The sequence below is a fragment of the Dryas octopetala genome, chromosome 5 (assembly GCF_963921425.1).
Source record: "Dryas octopetala chromosome 5, drDryOcto1.1, whole genome shotgun sequence".
Taxonomy (NCBI): Eukaryota; Viridiplantae; Streptophyta; class Magnoliopsida; order Rosales; family Rosaceae; genus Dryas; species Dryas octopetala.
Genome location: NC_141370.1, coordinates 6,469,694 through 6,493,111, shown reverse-complemented (window position 1 = coordinate 6,493,111; position 23,418 = coordinate 6,469,694). Strand labels below are relative to the sequence as shown.

Below are 23,418 nucleotides of genomic sequence, written 5' to 3'. Positions count from 1 at the left end.
GTCATTACAGTAATTGTTTTTCATTACTGTCATTACAAGTAAAGAACATTCACTCATACAAGCTTCATCGTTTAGAGGGTTATTCATGCAACCCGGTTCACCATTCCATGGTGTAGGGGATTTTTTACAGATTAATTGAGTTAATGGACCCCATACTAACTTTTAACAGTTTAATTAATTTTGGAATTGATGGAGCTACATGTTTGTGGATAAATCCACATGGATTTAACAACCAAATCACAGATCAACATATGGCTGGTCAGATCCAACTTCAAGCTTTGACTTTTCAACGGTCAAATGGATCAAACTTGGACCTCCATGTCACCATACCAGCTCAGCAGCACTTTCATTGTCAGTTCGGATCGGCTCATCTCAACGGATCCTCCAAATCCGATCCGAGCCGATCTTAGAATCTTCTAAGAAATTAAGTGTTCATCTTTTCTTAGATACCCCAGTTCGGTTTGGCTCGGACACCACCGCCATTTTAGAAGGTTGGAGTTAGGACGAACTGCCTCACTCGAATATCTCTGACATAACTCTGTAACAGATGGGATATTCCAGCTCATAGCCATGACTATTGGGGCATCCCACTTAATCTTCCATACTTGCATTGAATGCAACATTAATTGTAAAGGGGATAGGTAGCAGTGCATGCTACTATTCATGGCCGAACGCATGGCCTCCTCTCAACCATTCACCCTCATGCAAGTAACTTCACCTTCACAATTTCTTTTGCCTATATAATTTGACTTATGTGCACAAAATGACACAGAGAATTTCACTCACTAAAAAGCCTATCAAAAATTCACACAAGCAGCTGAGAATAACCCAGAAAATTTTACATTGTTCTTCTCTATTCTCCCAAGTTCATCAGTTGTTCTTCCTGGTTTTTACCCGAACATCTTCAAATACACATCACTGACTTCATCATCGGAGTGTATTTAGCTGGTACCACACCGGTCCTTCTCCTTTGATCTTGTGTTCATGTAGGAAGATCTCAAGTCAACATCCACCTCATCATCCAGCAAGGTTTCCAATCAGCCAGATCATCCACTTTAAGTTGTTGCATCTCTCTTAAGGATTTTTGCATCAACAGATTGGCGCCGTCTGTGGGAAGATCATCTTTAACCATTATGCTCATCATCACGAGTGTTAAGCTCTTCCCTTAACAAATTAATACTATCGCAATTCCTCAGAAGGATCCCAAGATAATCGACAACACGAGCCTGAGACACCCGACAAAACAAGAAGAACAGATCTTGCTAAAGTAGCTAAGTCTAAAAGTCCCCTGAAGATCAAGGCTGCTCACAAGCTCCTCAGGGAGAACCAATGACACTTAGCCGCTGAGAATGTGCTTCTCAAACAAAATAACGATCTACTAACCAAACAGGCAGAACAGGCTAAGGAACTCGCGCGCCATCACGCTCAGCTCGACGTCAGCAGAAGATCGGGCTTCTAATCAAGACAAACCCGAACCGATCAGGAGGCCCACTCACCATCTCCTTCCTGGAAAAACACTTAGGCTGACGTGGATAACCATCCAGCTCGGCAGAGCACAAACTGCACCTTCCCGGGCTTCGAAGATATGTCCCTGGCCGAACAACTCGAGTTCCTGAATGCCCACCATCTCCTTCAACAAAGGCAGGCGGCCTTCAGGAGACATTCTCCCGAGACCTTGGAGGAGGACCGATCCGAATCAGTCACGGATCAGCGACCTCCGATCTGATCTAGATTGGGGACTGCCAACCCAACCAGGTCGACTGAACCTAGGGTCCAGCCAGGAACAGGCTTGGCCTTGTCACCGATCACCTTGTCGAGGCCAGCCCAGACCTTTCCACGTTAGGAATGCATTCTGGAAGACGATCCGCGGGGGATTGACTGGGACCTACCATGGTCATGTCTGACCGGCGTCTAACAGGTGAGAGGATCACTCGTCAACAGATGAGTGAAAGGCTCGGTGACCGAACCGAGCAATTAGCAGAAACTGCACCTAAGCCGACCGCACCTAATGTTGAAAACCTTGTCCGAACTTTGGTCCAAAACCAAATTCGGAGTGTTCATGATCGGCTCGGCCAGGTCGAGGTCTCCAGGGGGTACTTCAGCAGAAGTGATCACAGGAAAGAACTCTCCCTCCCATATACCAGCAGGATCATGAATGCCCGTTCTTTCGTCGATGGAGGAAGTTTTGTCAACATCCTCTACCATTCCGTAGTCGAACAGATAGAGATCGGCGAAGACAAGTTGGAGGCTGACACACCATCTCTGGTCGGATTCAGGGGTGAAGTAGTCCGACCCCTCAGACACATTTACCATTCCCTATCGCTCGGGAAAGAACCGGTCAAGAAGACTTGCATGACATATTTCATTGTCGTCAAGCGACCGTCAACCTACAACATCATCTTGGGAAGACCAGCTCTGGTCGACCTCGACTGCATCGTCCACTACGCCAATGTGATCATTCAAGTGTCCGATGGGCGATGAGTGCATAGTTATACAGGGAGACCAGTGTTCGGCTCGGTCTTGCTACGCCACTTCTATAAAACAGAAGGGTCAACTGTCGAACTCCTAGGAACTTGACTCCATCGCTGATTCCGGCAGATGGCCGAGGGCAGAGACATTCGACTTCGCTGCCGAGCCGAACACAAGTTCCCGACCTATCCTAGCCGAGACTTAGGAAGAATTGCCGATCTCAGAGGACAACCTAGATCGGCTCATCCGAGTAGGGACTCAGCTCACCCCGGCCAAGCGATCGGCCATACTCGATTTCCTCCGTACAAATGCGGAAGTGTTCGCCTGGTCTTATGATGACATGCCAGGCATATCATCTGACGTGATCACCCACAGGCTGAACATTGATCCGTGATGCAAACCGGTCTGTCAAAAGAGGAGGTCATACGACACAGTTCGGTACGCAGCCATGGCTGAAGAGGTAACCAAGTTGCAAAACAATGGGTTCATCCGGGAAGTCAACTATCCCAATTGGCTCACCAACGTGGTCATGGTAAAAAAGAACAATGGGAAGTGGAGGATGTGTGTGCACTTCACCGACCTGAACAAGGCATGTCCCAAGGACAGTTTTCCCTTACCCAGAATAGATCAACTAGTGGGTCTGGAAGAGACCAGAGGGAGAGAGGGGAGAAATGGCGAGTTGGCCTCGTCGCCAATGGTCGTCAGAGGCGGAAGATCAGAGGGTGATTGGGGAGGGAGGAGAGAGAAGAGATTGGGGAAGGAAAGGAGATCGGGGAGGGAGAGGAAGAAGAGGAGGAAGGAGGAAGAAAGAAATCGTGGAGGGAGAAGGAAGATAGAAGACTGCGCATAGGTCTGGGAGAGAGAAATGAGGGAAGAGGAAGAAAAGTCAGTGCAAGGAGGAAAAAGTGACAGGCAAGGAGGAAAGGAAGGAAAGAAGAAAAAAGAAAAGGAAGGAAAGAAAAAAAAAAGAAAAGAAAAAAAAGGAAAGAAAATGAAGAAAAAAAAATAGATTTAGGATTGATTGGGGTTTGGAGCCTTTGGGCAATTGGAAAGAAAAAAAAAGGGGTTAGGGGTTTCGTTTGAGGTTTAGTTTGGCTCTGTTGCAATTTCGTTTAGTTTTTTAAAATCCTAAACCCTAATATATTTTTATATAAAAAATAATTAAAGATATCCTAAAAGGCCTAAACCCTAATATCTTATATCATATCATAAATAATATAGAGTATATAAAGTTTAGTGCATAGATAATATAGAATATACTAATTTCATTTATTCATTATACTAATTTCATTTAACAATATTTGTCTCCAGCGCGCATTATATTCATCTTATATCACATAAAATCTATTATATAATTTGGTTTATTCAATATTTTTTATCAATGTAGTAGATAATATATTAAATAAACATACGATCAAGTTTCATTCAAAATTTTCGTATTTTGATAGCAATTTCCGTCATTTTTGTCTAATTTTTTCGAAATCGAAATTTTTATCGAAATTTCCACAAAAATTTTCGTTGAAATTTCCATTGAAAATTTCCTCGAAACCGAAATTTTACTCCTTGTCTATAGTAACTGAATTCGAGAAAAGTTAAAAAAAAAAAAAAAAAGTCAATAACCTCTGCAATTCAAAAGTCAAAAATCTCAATTAACCACATAAAAAAAATTAATAATACCATTCAATAAATAATTTAGGATATGTGATCTCAAGCCAACCCTCTAGATTGAAGATTCCAAGCAGAAGATGGTAATTTTTCTAAAACACGTTCATTAACTATTATGTTTCCAAACATAAGAACAAATAACTAAACTCTATTTAGTACCAAAAACAATTATCTGAGCATATCCGATTTGGAGAATCTATTTTCAATACCAACTAGGAGAAAATTGAGGTAGCAAATTTGGTACAATACAAAAAGTTGTAATAAATTAAAGGTGGCAATTTTGCCACGACATGATAATACAACATGAGCCCGATATGAAGTTAGCGGGTTAGCATTGACCATTTCTTGACATGATCCCCATTATGACATGACACACTAAACACGAACACAAAATGAAACGACACAAACACGACCAGTGAACACGAATTGTCACCTCTATACTAAATATGGTATCGAAAATGGAATGGTACTTAAAATACCATTTGAATATTAGTGGGGCCCATCTGCTGCTCTTCACGTGGGCAATGGAAAAATGTTGGCTTCTTGCGCATCATGCCTTCAGGTGAAGTAATAGCGGTTATTGTTCTAAATGCAACAAAGACCAATCAATCACCCAAATGGGTGGTTGAGTGGCCCTTGTTGCATTTTAAAAGAAAAATCGTTGCCCACGTGAGATAATCCACTTAGATAATCACCCATATGGGCCTGCAAAAAGCCATTTAGTACTCCAATTACAGGGATTCTCGTAGTCACACTTAGATAATTTACACTTGGTCCGGATGAGAATCTATACGAGAATCTCTTATTGCAATCATATACAGTAAGGGCGGAGCTAGAAAGTATTCTTCTCGAGGGGCCAAGAATTCAAATGTATTTATTAGGGGACCATTATACAAACATTTTTCAAAATTTTTAAACAATACTAAAAATATTTTTCAAATGTTTCAAAAAAATGCATAAAGCTACATGTGGGTTGGGGAGGCTAGGCCACCTCAGGCCCACATGTAACTTTGCCTTTACTATATAGGAAGTTTATTGAGACAAGATCCTATACGGGAATTTGGAATCCTATATGGCAACTTGGATCCATTATAAAGGCAACAGCAAGCCAAGCATACATCATCTTCACCATACGAGCATCGACCAAACTTCAACCCTTCCATTCCTATAACCTAAGAAAAAGATAGCAACTGAATCAATTTCTGAAAAACAAAAGCAACTACAAGTGAATTAAAAAAACTTATTAAGCATGTATAACACAACTGCAACTACATAACCATTCCTATAACCTAAACAAAAACAGGGCAAATGAATCCATAAAAAACAAAAACAACTAGAAGTAAATTAAAGTAAGCTATTAAGCATGTATACCACTACTGCAACTACATAATACTGTAATTCATACAAATGGAAAGGAAAACATTAATAATATTTACTAAATTCAAAAAGTACTCCAAACAAAACAACAATAATGAAAATTTGAAAGGATGGAAAAAGAAAAACAAAGGAAAAGGAGGTAGGTGCGCAGCATAGGAGAGGAAAGGAAGAGTTGCACAAAAAAAAAAAAATTTACATAGTCACAACATCATGTCCATCTTGATCATTATACATAGCCACAACATTTCTACATCAAATTTTACCAAACACTTTAATGCTGCTTTTAACACTCACAATACTTTAAAAACACAGTTTACCAAACACCCAGCTACTTTTCCTCACAACAGCTTTTTCTCACCGCACAATAGATACATCTTTTTCTCACCACACAACAATCCCAAACTGGTCCTAAGGCCATCCACAGTGAAGCCTTGATTTTGACTCTGATCCCAATTTATTGGATTAAAAAATAAAAATCAATTTTCACAGTGGGCCGGAGAGAGTAATTCTTCTTTGGCTTGATACCAATTAGTGATATCCATATATGAACATCACTAATTCTATTTTATATCCATTGCGGGCCGACCCATGTGAAGGGAGAGGAGAGACAAATGGTGTTAGATGGCTGCTGTTGACGCGGGGCCCATGTGTTTAATCAGAATTCGTCTTTTCTGTTTTTTGGCCAATCAAAATCCATCATTTCATTAATTATTTGTTTAGATTAATTAAACTACCGAAAAAAAAAATCGAAAAAATCCAGAAAGTTTGAAAAAAAAAATTATGACATTGAATCCAACGGCTATTTTCACATTTTTTCTATAAATACCTCATTTACTTCATTAACCTTTGAAATGAAATAAATTTGTGTGTTGTGTATGAAATTTTGGTGCATTAATCTTTATTAAATGGTGCATTAGATCAAGATAATTTATTGTGAATATATGTAAGAGGAAATTACAGATTTGGTCCACTTATTTTATACCTAATTTAATTTTGGTACACGATATTTTTTAAGTTATGTTTTAGTCCACTAATTGTTCCACTTGTTCAATAAAGGTCCAGATTTGTTTTCTCAAATTTGTCTCGCCTTTTACCCTATCTAAGCTCAGTCAAATTCAGCAAACATATACTTGTTTTAAAGCTATGCATCTCCTTTTTACAACCATATAAAGATAATTCAAATTAGAATTCTAAAACTCAAGATAATTGGCCCCAAAGTATGGTACCTGAAACTTCACCAAACTCAATTTGAAACTTCAAATTTTTCAAACTTTACCAAACTTCAATTCTCTTTTATTCTAATACTCCAAATTGGTTCCTATGACTAAGAAATGATGAAATATAACTTATACTTCAATTATAATTGAAGAAATTCACAATCAAAAGGATTTAAAATCATAACTTAAAAAAGATCGTTGAACAAAATTGAACTAGGTATAAAAAAAGCGGATCAAAATTGAACTTAAAAAAGTTCGTGAACCAAAATTGAACTAGGTATAAAATAAGTGGACCAAATTTGTAATTTCTGTATATGTAAAATTGGACTCTTTTTAAAGATTTTATTAAAATAATGACATTGGTATAATTTTTATAAATAATTACCTTATAAATTAAAAATTAATGATCAATTAATCAAGATTAGGCCTAATTTAATTTGGTACAATAATATTACTCTCAGATAGTACTCGCATCACCACTACAGATACAACAAATATAAGAATCACTTTCAGCACTATTCAAATAGGAATCAGGTTATTTTCAGCGATTGATGTCAGCGTGTGGGGGATGGAACACGTGTTGACCACAACTGTGTAGGAGTGATTGTGCGAAACTTCTGGCAGCAAAGCGTTTGCTGAAGGAGTAGATAAGGTGGGTGAATTGGCGTTTACCCATATTTTAGTCTCTCCCATAATTATTCAGCATATGTAATTTAAGCCATGGACAAAAGCCTGTGAAATAGCAATAATGGGTTAGTTGGACTCCTCTTCCCCCATAAGTTGGTTTGGGTTCAAGAACTATTAAACAATGTTAAATGAGTTGTGCTTAATTCAGACCTATTTTGTGCTTGTCTCGTGCTTGGTTTGTCTCAAGCTTTATATGATGGGCTACAAACTTCGGTCTAGTTCGGGCTATTTACTTGTGTCGTGAGGTCCGTTTTGTGCTTGTGCAAGCTCGGCCTATTTTTTATTCATGTTGCTTTTGTTTTAATCGTGTTGTGCCCGTACCATGTTAGTGTCAGTCTAACCCGTTTGACACTTTTATCATAGACCATCTCTTTAATTAATAAAGGTGATCACCCACCTGTGCGTGGACTATTAGGTGAACTATCGGGATTCTCTTTAATACTAATCACATTAAATGAATTATTATTTTATAAGACAAATTATACAGTAGACTTAATGATAACCTGAAGACAAAAATGTAGACCTTAATCAGGAGTATTTTGGTGGACATGGAACGATTTGGGGTTATTTCTCGTCCATCATCCTTTATTTATGGTAACTTAATAAGGTGTACATGGTAAAGAGATGTTTAAAGATCAAAACAACTCTGATGGCTCCAGGTTCATGTACATCATGTACATTAGGCTTTTTATCACAAATAGTCCATCAACTTTCACCAAAACATCAATTTGGACCCTAAAGTGCAATTTCACTCAATATCATTTCTCATCTTTGCCACTGAACATCAATTTAGTTTCTAGACACACTTTGAAAATTCGCCAAATATAGCTCAGGATATGAAAAATTTCTCCGAAAATTCATATGGACTCGTCTTCACTACTACTATTTTTATATGTAATCAAATTATCAAATTGACATTTAGTATTTTCTAGAAGATTTGAGGAATTAGTTTGGGAATTCTGGATTTTCTGGAAAATCAATTTGATAATTAACCCCATATACAAATAGTAGTCAAGATGAGTCCGTAGGAATTTTTGGAGAATTTTTTTGTATCCCCAGCTATTTTTGACGAATTTTCAATGGGTGTCTAGGGAGCAAATTGATGTTCGATATTGGCAAAGATGAAGGATGAAATTGATTGAAAATGCATTTTAAGAACCAATTTGATGTTTGAGTGAAAGTAGATAGACTATTAGTAATGAAAAGCCTTTATATTATTTATTGTTACATATAGGGGAGGAAGACAACATGGGCTATGGTCGGCACGAGCATGGTACAAACACAGCATGATTAAAACGAGACAGAAATAAAATTACTCTTCATAAAAGAAAGAGACAACTACCTCATATCTTAATGTTAACAACTTTATAAAATTTTTATAAGCTAAACTCAAGTAATATATATAAAAAGTCAATAACTAGCTTCATTTTTATTGTTGGCCTCAATCCTAATAATCTCAAAAAATCCTATAATTCACCAATCATTTGACAAATTTGTAAAGAAATAAAAAATGATAATAATAATAATAATAATAATAATACATAAATAGTTGCAAGTGTATTGTTCGCTTGCTGCAAAATAAAATCAAACGGTGAATAAGTCGTTAAAAGAAAAAAATCACACACACACAATATTGACACAAATATGGAAACTTTCTTCTCTTTTGTCTTTTTGCGTCAAACAAATTTGTCCTGCATATTTATATTTGAAGTACTGTTTTGGGAGCTTTGTGGTATGCCAAGCCAGGCCCAGATTCAGCTTTAAATGGTGTACTATCATTGTGTGTGGTTAGATTAATTCGTCCAAATTATAATACGTTTAACTTTCGTGCAAATTGGGTAACTCGGTTGCAAATTGGAATTATTTCATTATTGTGACAATGACGGTCCAAGAGGCAACGACTTGCTCGATATTTCTTCTCGAATGTCGACTTCAATGATGAATATGCTAGACTTAAAATGAAAGATATGTGAAAGTTCATGGCTTCAGAATCAACAGCAGCCATGTTTTTCAAGCTTGCAATACTCCTAGTACTACTAAGCTTAGCAGCATCAGCAGCTGAAGAAGATGTGAGTTTCACCTACAATGGTTTTGGTTCTGCTAATCTTAGCCTAGACGGCATAGCACGAGTCACACCCAATGGTCTTTTGGAACTTACAAACCACACTAGACAGAAACTGGGCCATGCCTTCTACCCCAACCCAGTAGCCTTCAAGAACTCATCATATTCCAATGCCACTGCTTTCTCCTTCTCCACCACTTTTGTCTTCGCTATCATCCCAGAATACGCAACTCTGGGCGGCCATGCAATGGCTTTTGTCATCGCTCAAACAAGAGGGCTTCCGGGAGCTCGTCCAAGCCAGTACCTTGGCCTCTTCAATGAGACCAACAATGGAAATGACACTAATCATGTTTTTGCTGTGGAGCTTGACACCATCCAGAACCCCGAGTTCAATGACATCAATAACAACCATGTTGGGATTGATGTTAATGGCTTGGACTCTAAGAAATCTGCCTCAGCAGGATATTATGCGGAAAACAATGAAGGGTTTCAGAACTTAACTCTCATCAGTGGTCAACCAGTGCAAGTTTGGGTGGAATATGATGGTACCCAGAAGCAAATCAATGTCACTTTGGCTCCAATCAATCTTGCCAAACCCCAAATTCCACTTTTGTCTTTGAATCTTGACCTTTCCCCAATCCTCATCAAAACCATGTATGTTGGATTCTCCTCCGCCACTGGCTCACTCGTCGCATCCCATTATGTTTTGGGCTGGAGCTTTGAGATCAATGGCCAGGCTCAAGACTTTCTACACTCAAAACTTCCCAAGCTGCCTCGAATAGGAGGTAAGAAAAGGTCTAAACTTTTGACCATTGGTGTGCCTGTGATGTCTGTGAGTTTGGTTTTGCTAGCAGTTTCAGGTGTAGTTTATGCCGTAAAATGGAAGAAGAAGTTTGCTGAAGTGCTTGAAGATTGGGAGCTCGAGTATGGGCCTCAAAGGTTTAAATACAAAGAACTATACTTTGCCACAAAAGGGTTTAGGGAAAATGAGCTTTTAGGAACTAGGGGATTTGGTAAGGTCTATAGAGGCATATTACCCACCTCCAATATTGAGATTGCTGTGAAGAGGGTCTCACATGAATCAAGGCAGGGGATGAAGGAATTTGTTGCAGAAATTGTCAGCATTGGCCGGCTTCGTCACCGGAATTTAGTACAACTCTTGGGCTATTGCAGAAGAAAAGGGGAGCTACTCTTGGTCTATGACTACATGCCTAATGGAAGCTTGGACAAGTACCTTTATGACAACCCAGTGGTCACTCTCAATTGGAGCCAGAGGTTTAGAGTCATAAGAGGTGTGGCTTCAGGCCTGTTCTATCTCCATGAAGAATGGGAACAAGTTGTGATTCACAGAGATGTGAAGGCCAGCAATGTATTGCTAGATGGGGAATTGAATGGAAGGCTAGGAGATTTTGGGTTTGCAAGGCTATATGACCATGGAACAGACCCTCAAACCGCTCACATAGTTGGAACACTTGGCTATCTAGCACCTGAGCACATAAGATCAGGCAAGGCCACAACCAACACAGATGTGTTTGCTTTTGGGGCTTTTTTGCTTGAAGTTGCCTGTGGAAGAAGACCAATACACAGACAAGGCCCACATCAGGTTGTGATTTTGGTTGATTGGGTTTTTTCTTGTTGGAAAAGAAGTGACATTCTTGAGGCAAGAGATCCAAATATGGGCACAGAGTTTGTAGATGAGGAGGTGAAGTTGGTGTTGAAGCTTGGGCTGTTGTGCTCACATTCAGTGCCTACAGCTAGGCCAACCATGCGCCAAGTTGTGCAGTATTTGGAGGGTGATATTGTTCTGCCGGAGTTATCACTGCTTGGGCTCTCTGCCAGTGGGTTAGCGTTTGCCCACCATGAAGGTTTAGATGACTTTGCAATGTCATCATATGTTCCAGAGTCTTCACTTCTCTCAGGTGGTCGCTGATGATTCAAAATCAAAATAATTGGGTTTCTTTCACAAACTTGAATTTACAGAGCCATGCTCAACGAATATGTTTATATTCACCTTTGAAGTTTGAATGTTTATATATAAAATCCGTACTGCAAAACAACTAATTGTATGTAAGGATGCTTGTTAGCTTGTCTGTAATGTCTGCTCGTGTACTGATTTATGTATGCTTAGTATGCTTGTGTAATGTCTGCTCATGTACTGCTCGTGTACAAATTAAGTTTGAAACTTAATTTTTATGTCATTGAAAATTAAGATGAAGAAGAACAGGAATAAGGATTTATTTCTCTTTTTTATTTCAAAATATGCTTTTGTTCATCGAATTAAATTTATAAGGTTGAAGGGTTGAGGTTAAGATTAGAGGAAGGAAAGTGATGGCTTATTAAAAGGAGATGATCAGGTCCTAAATTAGGAGAGGACTAGTAATTTTGCCGGGGCGTTGCTGCGGGTCTGGAAAGTCTAAAAAATGTGCAAAACTGCAAAAGGCTTATAAAATTTTAATGGAACGATACCGTGTTTAGTATATCAAAGTTTAAATAGCTGTGCCTAGCCTCATAAACCACCATCAATCAGATTTTAATCAAACCAAATATTTCATTAGAAAACTTTATATTCCTTTGGGCAAAAAATGGAAGACAATATATTATAAGAACTGAAGGAGAAATGGGCCAAGAGGGAGGGATGACATCCTAGTCCTACACGTATGAGAATTCACCCTTGGTACAATGGTCGTATGTCATACAACCACATCAAATGGTAGAAAATTTATAGCCTAGTAGTGGAAAAATAAACTCATCAATATTCAAGGGTCAAGAAGTGGTTGTATGACAGAAATTTCCCAAGCATGAATCCAAAATAGTTGATAAAATTCTGACTCTACAAAGCTAAATGACTGCTTATAAAGCACCTCCTAAATGTCAGCAAAAGCATACTTCATCTCCTTTGGTAAACCTCACATCAGTTTACCCTTATGCATGAAACCAAAATAATGCATAAAACTCTAACTATACAAAGATGAATGACTGCTAGTTGTAACTCAAAGCAAATCCTAAATCTCAGCAAAAGAAGTATACTTCATCTCCCTATGTAAAACCTCACAACAGTTTACGCTTTCCTTTCTGAATGGCAGCAGCTTTCGCTTCAGTATAATCACATCCAGGCGAGCCTTCCACAATTGATTGATACCTATGTGGGCATCAGCTCCTCCCCAGCCTCAAGAGACTGTTTCATCAACTGAGAATTCAAGCAAGGGTCAGGTTTGTTTAGTAAAGGAAAATCATTGATTAGATGAGCTATTATAAACATTCAATCAATAAAATCTTCAAGTACCTTTCAGTCCTTGAAATCAAATCTAAAGACTAAGTGGCAGTAATCAACCTTCCCTGAGGCAACAACATTGGCAGCATGAACATTCCTTGGTGCTGAGTCTGCTGACATAGCAAACACAAAACTATATAAATAACCAAACCAAAAATAGAAGAGAATAAGCCATCACAGAGATGAAAGTGAGCATTTGCAAAGGGTCTGATTCAAGCCATCATTGAGAATGAGCATTTGCAAAGGATCTGATCCAATTGCAAAGTGAGTATTCATATAATCCTCAAAAAGAAAGAAAAACATCAAATAAATGAAGACTAATCCAATCAAAAAAATTAAATAAATAAAGACTGAAGCAGCATTGTACCTGTCATATTAAATTTCTCATCAACCGGTGCACATCAACATCAATTTAAATAAATTTGATTCTTTAACTTTAATTTTGTATGTAAAAGACCATTTGTACTTAAAATACAAACATTTGTTATAGAATCAAGTTCCTTGAAGCAAACAAATTGTGGTAATATTTTCTTTCAAACAAACTTTTTTTGGTAAACACGCCAAAGAACATTTTTTCTGACATTTCATCAAAGATCTCGTATAAAACATAAACTAATGCATGTGTAGAATAATTAAAGATAGTTTCGGAACTTCCTTCAAGTTAATTCCCAATTTCAACCCTTATTGTTTTGAGGTATGTTAAGCAATATGAATAGTAATGTCAAAAATTGCTTACCAAATGACTCTTTTCTCTTCTTGAAGAATATGTTAACCAACCTTTTTGAAGCAAAACTCTGTTTCGTCATGCATCTGCACTGAAAAAGAGAATTAGGAAAACACATGGTCCCTACTTATAGTCCTCCTTCTTGTATTATCTGAGCTCTTTTGCTAATTCTAGACTTTTTGGGCATCATATTGAAATGGAAAAAAGCTCAAACAACAGATTGATAGCTGGAATTAATGTGCAGCCTAGAAAGAAAAATATACATAGTAGTGAATATGCAGCCAAAGGTCAACTTACAGGGAAAAAAATATTTAAGCTCAAGCAACAACTTAATTAATGTAGCTGCAAAAATTATGGAAAATATTTTAAAAGGTGAACATGTGCATATTCAAATTATATCCACAAATTGAGAAAAACACAATATTTATTAGGAATAGAAACTGACCTCTTGTTTAACAGGACACAAAAGAGTGGCAAAACAGCTTGAAAGTGATCGTTGCAAAACCAAAACAACAGTACCTACGAAACATGCATTTTTTTTGTTAAAAGTGCAACAGTTGGCTATTCCAATGGACAAAACAAAAAGTGTTGACCACAACAACAACCAAAGAAATACAAAATCAATGATTGCAAAAAGCTTTAATGAGTTGGGTCTGCAGCCTGAGAACTGCACGGAGATAAGTTGGATATCAATATGTGTATTCTATACTTTGATAATGAAAATCCAGGACAGCTCATAGAGGTTTTATTAGACAGAAACCATGTTTAAAAGGGATTATTCAGAAACTAATATAGATGCTACATGGAGGGTAATGCTAGAAGGGCAGACAGGTTGAGAACCCAGTTCATACAACCATATATATGCATGAGCTGACAGAAGATCAGTCAATACACAATTACAGGTTAATTTCTTAGAGTAAAATAACACACCGACCAATACTAAGGGTCATTCATTGAATTGTTTGAGAGACCAATGTGCATGTACGTAGATCTTTAAAATGTATTGAATAGAAACCGACCTCTTGCTTAACAGAATTCCTTAATTAAACAGCTTGACTTCAATGGTCACCGTTGCAAAAGCAGAATAATAGTACCTATGAAACATGCATTTTTTTGTTAAAAGTGTAACAGTTAGTTATTGCAATGGATAAATATATAAACTAAAACAGTTGACTACAATAATGACCAAAGGACAACAAAATTGATATAAAAAGCAAAAGAAATGAAAGAAAACATTAAATATCAAAGCATCAGAGAGGAAAAATAAATTAAAAAAAGCACCTCACATGTTTATTGACCCTATAAACCTATTTGGGAAGAAAAAGAAATAAACAAAACCTAACAAAATTAAATCCCTGTTGTAAATAATTTTTTTCTTCGAAAAGCCAAGCCGGGACAAAATTTGGAACACTTAAAATCTCTTACAAAGATTGCCATCTCTGTCAACGTAAAGGAAAAAAATTAGTACACTTAAATTGACATGCCTTAGGTGGAGGGAAAAAACATAACACAGCCATTCCACAACAATTACCACTGCTCCAATATCACTGCCAGCCAAAAAAAAAAACTGCATTTATCAATCACTTTTTTGAGATCATTAAGAAAAGAACATGGTTGAGATTTGTATTTTTCAAAATGATACCCAAAAAGCCTAGACTCACCAAACTGGCTCTCATTAAGAAAATATCATGTTCTCACTTTTAAGTGCATTTTTCAATCTCTTTTTTCGGTTCATTAAGAAAAGAACCATCACAAACCAAGGCTAACTGAGAATCAACATAAACCAATACCATATTCTAGTCAAATAATTAATTGCATAAACATTAAAGTTAGAACCAATTGCATGATTTCAACCTTAATCAAATAAAAAAAGCAAATATAAAGGGTTTAGGACCAACCTTAATTTGAGCTGTTTTTGCGGACTTGTTAATGTTGAAACAAACCTTAAGTTATAAATCTCAAACACCATGCATTCAGTCTACACTAATTAACCTTCACTTAAGAAACTTAACTCAGGAGACTTTATTAATGCAAGTAATCCATAAATGAAAACGATCATTTATGAAAAGCATTTGATATATCCGATATGGACTATTACATGATCATTTGATACATCAAATATGAACTATTTGTGGCTTTATGATCATTCACAGGATATCACCAGAAAATGATCATTTATGCAGTTTAAAGATTTATTCATTGTACTATATATACGTCATTTATTTATTGGGGAGTAATTAAATTAAAAATGTCAAAGTTACATGCTTTTATCATTTTTCCCTTAGGCTCTGGATTGTGGTAAATCAGATCGCACTGGATATGCCAAGAAATTAAGCAACTCCAAGTAGATCCTTCAAATGGCTACTTAATGCTGTTGACAAAGAATAGTGATCAAATTGGTCTACTACTCTTTATCAATCACAAATGGGGTTGTATAGTAGTTGAAAAATGTATTAGAAAAGAGAAAATTTTTTAAAAAAAGGAAGGAAAACATTGTCTTAAATCTCTAAACACAAACAGTATCATCCTCCTTTAAAGATATCACACATTGAGTACATAGTACATACAACAAAAAACTTACTATTGGATGCTCAACAACAACTTCAAAAGTACCCAACAAATGAACAAAGTCAAAGTCCATTCAAAATTGGTGAAAACAACACCCAATGCCAGACGTAGATGGAGTGGCTACATCAACTGGGACCACAAAGAATAAACACCTAAATTTGCAGACTAAAGGGACCATAAAGGCATAACTAAACACATATCAATCAAAATAAGACAAATTGAACAGTATAAGGAGCCTATTATTTTAAAATAGAGTTGAAAGACAAAAATAAGAAACATAGTATAATTAGAGGACTATTGCTAAAATTAGTCCTTAAAACAGAGTATAGTTCCTTCCTGCACTCACACACACTTAATGATCCGAAAAAAGAGATTGACAGGGAGAGCTCTCATTAAGAAAATACCATGTTGTACACCATTTCTCAAATTCCTTTGTATCAAATTATTGCCCATTTCTCTGCTGTGTTTAGTGTCTTTTGCAATGGCCTCTCATGGGTTTAGAGTAAATAAACCATAAATGTGAAAATATGTCAAAAAATTAATATGAAGATGAGAGATGAAGATTACGAATTTGAGATTGTCAATTCATAAGGTCAGTGAACGAAAATGATCATTTTATGGTAGTGTCTAAATAAATAAATCGAATTTTATTACTCTCTTGCATGGTCTCCTTTAATATTAGGCATATTTACAAATAAACAAATTGAGTCTTAGATGCATCCCATTCATTTTCCCTGAAATTTGAGGGTGTAGCGGCTGTTTACATGGGGAGGCAAATAAAGAACATAAGCAGAGGTTACTTGATTTTCTTCTTGGTTATATCAATATATATAGTTGATACCAATGGTTAGATACTTAGATGGTGTTATCTATAGGTATTTAATATCTAGCTGAAGCCAAAAGTTGATTTACAAATAGATATATAAATATAAGCTTGGAAGCTAGCTCGGATGTCAGTAAGCAAAAACAATTAAACTATCCTAAATTCATAAAAACAAACTCACAGGCTGGTGGAAGGTCGCGACACCGCCGAAATCGAAGTCAACGCCGGCGAGAGGCTCGGATCGGACTGGCTCGATCCACCGCCGTCACTGGCTTTCTGGGTTGATTGTGACCACCAAAAGGAAGATGAGGAAGAGGCAAGCTCGAGGTGGGTGGTGTCGCTGAAATCCCTCGTCGGACAGCAATGATTCGAAGGCAGAGAAAGAAAGAGTGACAGGAGAAAGAGAGAGAGAGAGAGGGTCTGATGAAAGCAACGGGGAGATAGAAATGAGTTCTCACAGCCAATATCAAGTCAAGGTGAATGACCAAAAAGGGCACACCAAACCCTTACAATTTCAAGATGGCAAACAGATCAAAAAAAAAAAAAAGTATGTGAGGGAAAACCAAAAGGATGGCAAAAGCGTAAAAAAATTGAAAGGGCAATGGCAAAAAAAAAAAGAGGCGGTGAATGACCAAAACAGGCCCAAATAACCCACTAATTACAATGGCAAGCAACTAAAAATAAAAAAAATGGGGGGGCAAAAAAGGAAACACACTATTCCTAAGCTACAGTACTGACTTTGTTCAGTTTTAGTATATAGGTAATTTTGCAATATTTTAAGTAAGGTTAAAATTGTCTTTGTAAAAATTATGTAACAATGACATGTCATTATTGTAATTGTTTTTCATTATAGTCATTACAATAAAAGAACATTCACTTATACGAGCTTCATCGTTTACCGAGTTATTTATGTGACCCGGTACATCATTCCATTGTGTAGGGAGATTTTTTGCAGATTAATTGAGTTAATGGATCCCATGTTAGCTTTTAACAGTTCAATTAATTTTCGAATTGATAGAGCTACAACATTACAATAAAATGAAAACATATGGTATGACATTGCAAGAACTCAAACATGTGGTATTAAATGGAAAATTGGAGAAAAATTGAGATATTAAACTGAAATTATACCAATAAATAAATAATAGTGCCTAATTTTAAACACCCTACTCACCAAAAAAATTTATCTAAACCCCCACCCATCTATAAACTCTTTCAAAACCCCCTAAAACTTATAATCCTAAATTACCCTTCTGACGCATGCTGACGCGCGCTGACGCATGCTGACGTCACTGTAACTGTATTTTGGTGAAACTGTTTTTTTTTTTTTTTTTTTTTGAAGTTTTTGCTAAAACTCAATATTTCACTAAAACTAAAATCAAACACTGAAATTGAATTTTATTACACTAAAACTGAATTTCAAAAATTCAGTTACACTGAAACTGAATTTCAAAAATTCAGTTACACTGAAACTGAATTTCAAGAATTCAATTACACTGAAACTGAATTTCAGAAATTCAGTTACACTAAATTGAAGAATTCAGTTATGAATTCACTTATTTAAACTGAATTAAGTGATAAAACAATTACACCTCGACTAAAATGCAATTACACCTTAATTAAAAAACAATTACACCTTTACTAAAACAATTACACTTCACTAAAACAGTTACACCTTTACTGAATTCCGTTTCACTAAAAAGAACACAGCAACCTTATCAAAAAAAACCAACAATACAACAAGTCATTGAGATGAGAGGAGTAGCCAACAATACAACGTCGTCCGATCACCTCACGCGCGACGAGTACACGACAGTCGCCACTGCCTCGATCTTTTTCTACCTGCAAATTTGATTCATCATATTTCAGAACCATAATTTCATTCAAAGTTCATTTAAAACTCATGTTTCACGAACTGAAACTGTTTCAAGAACTGAAACTGTTTCACGAACTGAAACTGTTTAATCAATAAATTAAGTAAATTTGTATATACTTATAAATCAATTAAAAAACCCACATTTCTATCCGATTAACATAATTAAGCTAGAACTGAATTTGGGGTGAAACTGAATTTTCAGAAAGTAAAACTAAATTTTTTAGAACTGAAACTGAATTTACACAGTTACACTAATTAAGCTAGAAACTGAAACTGAATTTGTTGAATTCAGTTGCACTTTTTAATCGCCGAGGTACCTGTTTAAGACCAGACAGTTCAACAAATCAAACAGGGTTCATAAAATTGATCGTTCAACGGCCGAGTCGGGCGGTGACCACCACACATGGTGGCTGCCCAGCCCCAATCAACACACAGAAAATTACAGAACTCACCTAAAAATATTCTCGGACCTCGAATTGAGCTTTTAGGATTCGGGGGAGGCTGAACAGCAAAAGAAAACACCCAACCCGCCGCCACAAGTGGCGGATCTAGCGGTTGCAGCAGCAAACCAACCTGAAAACCAAGATTTGAGTTAAAACAACCCAACCAATAGCAAGAGCAGGTCGAGGGGACAAAGATTGATACCTGGATCGACAGAAAACACCACCGGAATCGGCCCAAAAACCGTCGGAGAAGCCGCAGCTTTGTAGCTTCGCAAAAGCCGTGCCCAGTGGTGGTCGGAGTGAGGAAATGGCATGGAGAGACTGAAGAGGAAGAGGCGAGAAGAACCCAACCGGTCCGACACCTCGTCGCCGCCGGAATTGACGGATCGCCGGCGAGAGAGCTCAGATCTGCTTAGACCCGATCTGGCGTCGACGTTTAGTTTCACGGCACGTGGAGGGCATAGGGAGGAAGAGGAAGGAGAGGCGAGTGTGATGGGACCGGTCTCGCCGGCAACCGTCGCCAGACGGCGGCGCACGCGCCGGCGACAGCAGTGGGGAGAGAGAGAGAGACGCAGAGGGGAGAGAGGCAACAGATAGGAGAGACCGAGAGAGAGAGAGAGAGAGAGAGTATTAGTTGGCTGAAAATGAAAATAAAACAAAAGGGGTAAAACTGGAAAATTAAAATATGGGGAGTCAAAGTTGACTGGGTATTAGTTGACTAGGGGGTTTAGGAAAATATTAAGTGTAAGATTGGGGGTTATAAGAGAGTTAGATTTTGGGTGGAGGTTATGAGAGATTTTATCTCTAACTAGGGGGTTTATAATTATTAACATAATAAATAAAAACTAGATTCAGCCCCAGCTCACCCTCTATGTACTGGTATAGTCAAACTATATCAATATCAATCCGCGTATTTGGTCCAACTAAAATATAATTAACAACTCACAAACTGGTAGGAATAAAATGTAGGCTTATTCGCGCCAATGCCCCCTTAAAGTAACTTTGATTTTCAATTTGCCCCCTAAAACTTCATTCCTCCCACTTTGCCCCCCGAATTTTACAAAATACCATATTTCGTCAACTCCGTTAGTCCAACCGTTAGAAATGCTGATATAACACCTACGTGTCCAATATCCAGGACTGACAACCCGCCATGTGGACAAAAAATTATTATAAAACTATAATATATGAAAAAAATTAAAAAAACTAAAATTTGAATTAAGAAAAGAAAACAAGAAAAAAAAATTAAAACAGCCCCAACATTCCCTCCCCCACCGGAACCCCGACCCAACCCAACCCAACCCACCCCACCCCACCATTCCCCCCCCCCCCCCCCCATCTGAACCCCGACCCAACCCACCCCACCGGCCTCCCCACATTTCCTCACTACTGGCAGCCCCTCCCCACCTTCCTCACATTTCCTTTTCTCTATCTTCCTCTCATTCACTCTCCTTTTCCCCCTTCCCTCTTTCTCTCAGATCTGGGTTTAGAGGCAACCCAAGCAGTCGGCCCCCCACCAACGACTTCCGTAATCGGTGACTTACCCGAAGGTCAGCAACTTTGGGTTTCGACTTGGTATGGATCTGGGCAGAGATGACTGAGAAAGAGAAGGAGAAAGGGGAAGAGAGAGAAAGAGAATGAGAGAGGGGAAGAGAGTGAGAGAGAGAGAGAGAGAGGGAAGGAGAGGGAGAAAGAGCCAGAGACAGGGAAGGGAGGCTGGTTGGTGGCTGGGTGAAGTGGGATGGGGTGCTGCGCCGGAAAGAGGAGCCGCTGGCCCACCACCAGCGGCTGAGTGGGTGGGGTGGGGTTTTTCTATTTTTTTATTTCCTTTTTTTTATAAAGTATTTATTTATTTTAATGTAAAAGACCTAATTGCCCCTTCCACGTTAGCGCCGCGTAGGCTTTTTTGACAGACCAATAGAGAAAGTTGACGGAATCTATGGGAGGAATGAAGTTTCAGGGGACAAATTGAAAATCGAAGTTACTTTCAGAGAGTAATAGCGTGAATACACCTAAAATGTATAAAACGACGTATTGGTACAAAAGAAATGTACCAGAGACTTTTTAGGGTATAAATTTCAGGTTTAATAATTAGGGTGTAGGATGCGCCTTTTGAAACTTCTAATATAGTTTTTCAAGTCTCAGGTTTTCGCCGGTAGCTTTTGGGCAAATCCGGTCAACGCGGAGATCTAGCATACCCGTGCTGAATAAAATGAGTTAGAGAGCACAAAAATGTACCGTTTAGAGCTGTTTCACATAAATATGTGACATGTCATACGAAGCTGACCAATCAGGTCATGCTGCATGGCACGTCATTTGTGAACAAGCCAACCAAAAACACCCCAACTGGCTAGGGTGACATGTCATCTTCTCTATTGCGTCCTATTAAGAGATACTAGTCAGCATGTGGAAATTTCTGACATCGCTACACATCCATATATGGTCTCTTCTCGTTGGTCTGATGTGTCTATATAAACCCTAACGTACAGTATCACAAAATTCACCAAAATACTCCTTAGCTCTAAAAAGATGTTAAAAAATCCTATCAATTCATCTCAATCAGTAGTATTTTTTATGACTTCAAATTCACAATTTTCTTCCATCAATTTTCAAGTAAATTCCTAGTGTTTCGAATATTTTGAAATAAATTACATAAATTAACAATAGTTTAAAACAATTCACCAAAAATACAATAAATTTTGAAATATTCTGAAAAATCACAGAAAAATCAAATGACTTTAAAATAAATTCTAAAAAAATTTTAGGGGCGTACATTATATGTTGTGAATATGTGCTTGACGAATTTGTTCAATGGAATAAACTATATATATATATATATATATGAGGCTCCTTCTATTGAGGTATACCTCAACTAATTTATGTTGAGGTATGACCTTGTTGGGGCCCACACGAGTCGTTTTATGTCGATTCCAACCGTTCATTTTTTACATCTCTATTAATAGATTATCCTTACAAAAAATTAGCCAAATCGGAAATCATTTGTCTATCTAAATTTGATAAAACAAATAGACGGTTTCATCGAAATATTTAGTTCGTCCATTTATCTAATCAAAGTTAGATACGTAAATGATTTCCGATTTGGCTAAGTTTTTGCAAGGATGATCTATCAATGAAGATGTAAAAAATGAATGGTTCGGATCTACACAAAACAACTCATGTGGGCCCCAACAGGGCATACCTCAACATAAATAAGTTGAGGTATACCTCAACAGAAGCTACCTCTATATATATATATATATATTTGTATATGTGCTAATTGTAATTCACATATATATATATGTCTAATTTGGTTGATGAAATGTATTTTGAGATTTATTGTCTGAATAATGCATATCAAATTGACTATAATCTTTAGAGCTCGTGTATTTAATTTGTTGGCCATTAGGTGGATTAGTAGATCTCTTTCATATGCTAAGCCACTTGTAGCATTCTTGTTATCAATTATCATTTGTAGGCACCTACCTTGAAAGGTTTTGAGTTTGGGTGCGTAGATTAAATTGAATCAAAGAATTGTATTTTAACCTATTCACCCCTTAAGGTATATGATTAGAACATTCTTTTAACTTTTAAGAATTTGAAGAACATATTATTTGCTTTTCACCCTGATTATTGAGCTGTGCTCTTATGCCTACGTGGGTTACAAAAATTGTCTAGTGATACATTAGTTATAGTATTACATCAATATGAATGCACCCTCCAAAAATGATCTTGAACTCGAAATTAAGTTTATAATGAGCTGAGCCGTGATGCTTAAAACGAACTTTCTTGTGATCTCTCTAATATGAAAATGTTGCCTTTATCATCCCTCCCCATCCTCATGGTTTCATCAACATATCTATAGTAACGGAATTCAGGAAAAGTAAAAAAAAAAAAAAAAAAAAAAAAACCCTCTGCAATTCAAAAGTCAAAAATCCCAATTAAACACATAAAAAAAAAATTTATAATACCATTCAAATAAATAATTTAGGATACGTGATCTCAAGCCAACCCTCTAGATTGAAGATTCCAAGCATAAGATGGTAATTTTTATGAAACACGTTCATTAACTATTATGTTTACAAACATAAGAACAAATAATTAAACTCTATTTAGTGCCAAAAACAATTATCTGAGCATATCCAATTTGGAGAATCTATTTTCAATACCAACTAAGAGAAAATTGAGGTACCAAATTTGGTACAATACAAAAAGTTGTACTAAATTAGAGGTGGCAAT

The 23,418-nt window shown here is 37.2% G+C and overlaps 1 long non-coding RNA gene and 1 pseudogene across 3 annotated transcripts; one reads left to right on the top strand and one right to left on the bottom strand.

The window, feature by feature from the left end:
* The first annotated feature begins 9,296 nt into the window (after positions 1–9,296).
* Positions 9,297–11,674, top strand: LOC147283817 (L-type lectin-domain containing receptor kinase IV.1 pseudogene; annotated as a pseudogene).
* Positions 11,675–12,207: 533 nt separating this feature from the next.
* On the bottom strand, positions 12,208–17,439 carry LOC147283816 (uncharacterized). Of its 3 annotated transcripts, none has more exons than XR_015122537.1 (6): positions 17,045–17,439; positions 14,492–14,566; positions 13,918–13,991; positions 13,485–13,717; positions 12,761–12,861; positions 12,208–12,664 (listed from the first exon to the last, which is right to left on the bottom strand). It is a non-coding gene; the product is annotated as an uncharacterized LOC147283816 (long non-coding RNA). The 3 variants fall into 3 exon arrangements; XR_015122538.1 differs by having other exon boundaries at positions 13,485–13,563; positions 17,045–17,432; XR_015122536.1 differs by having other exon boundaries at positions 13,485–13,558; positions 17,045–17,420.
* Between the last annotated feature and the right edge of the window lie 5,979 nt (positions 17,440–23,418).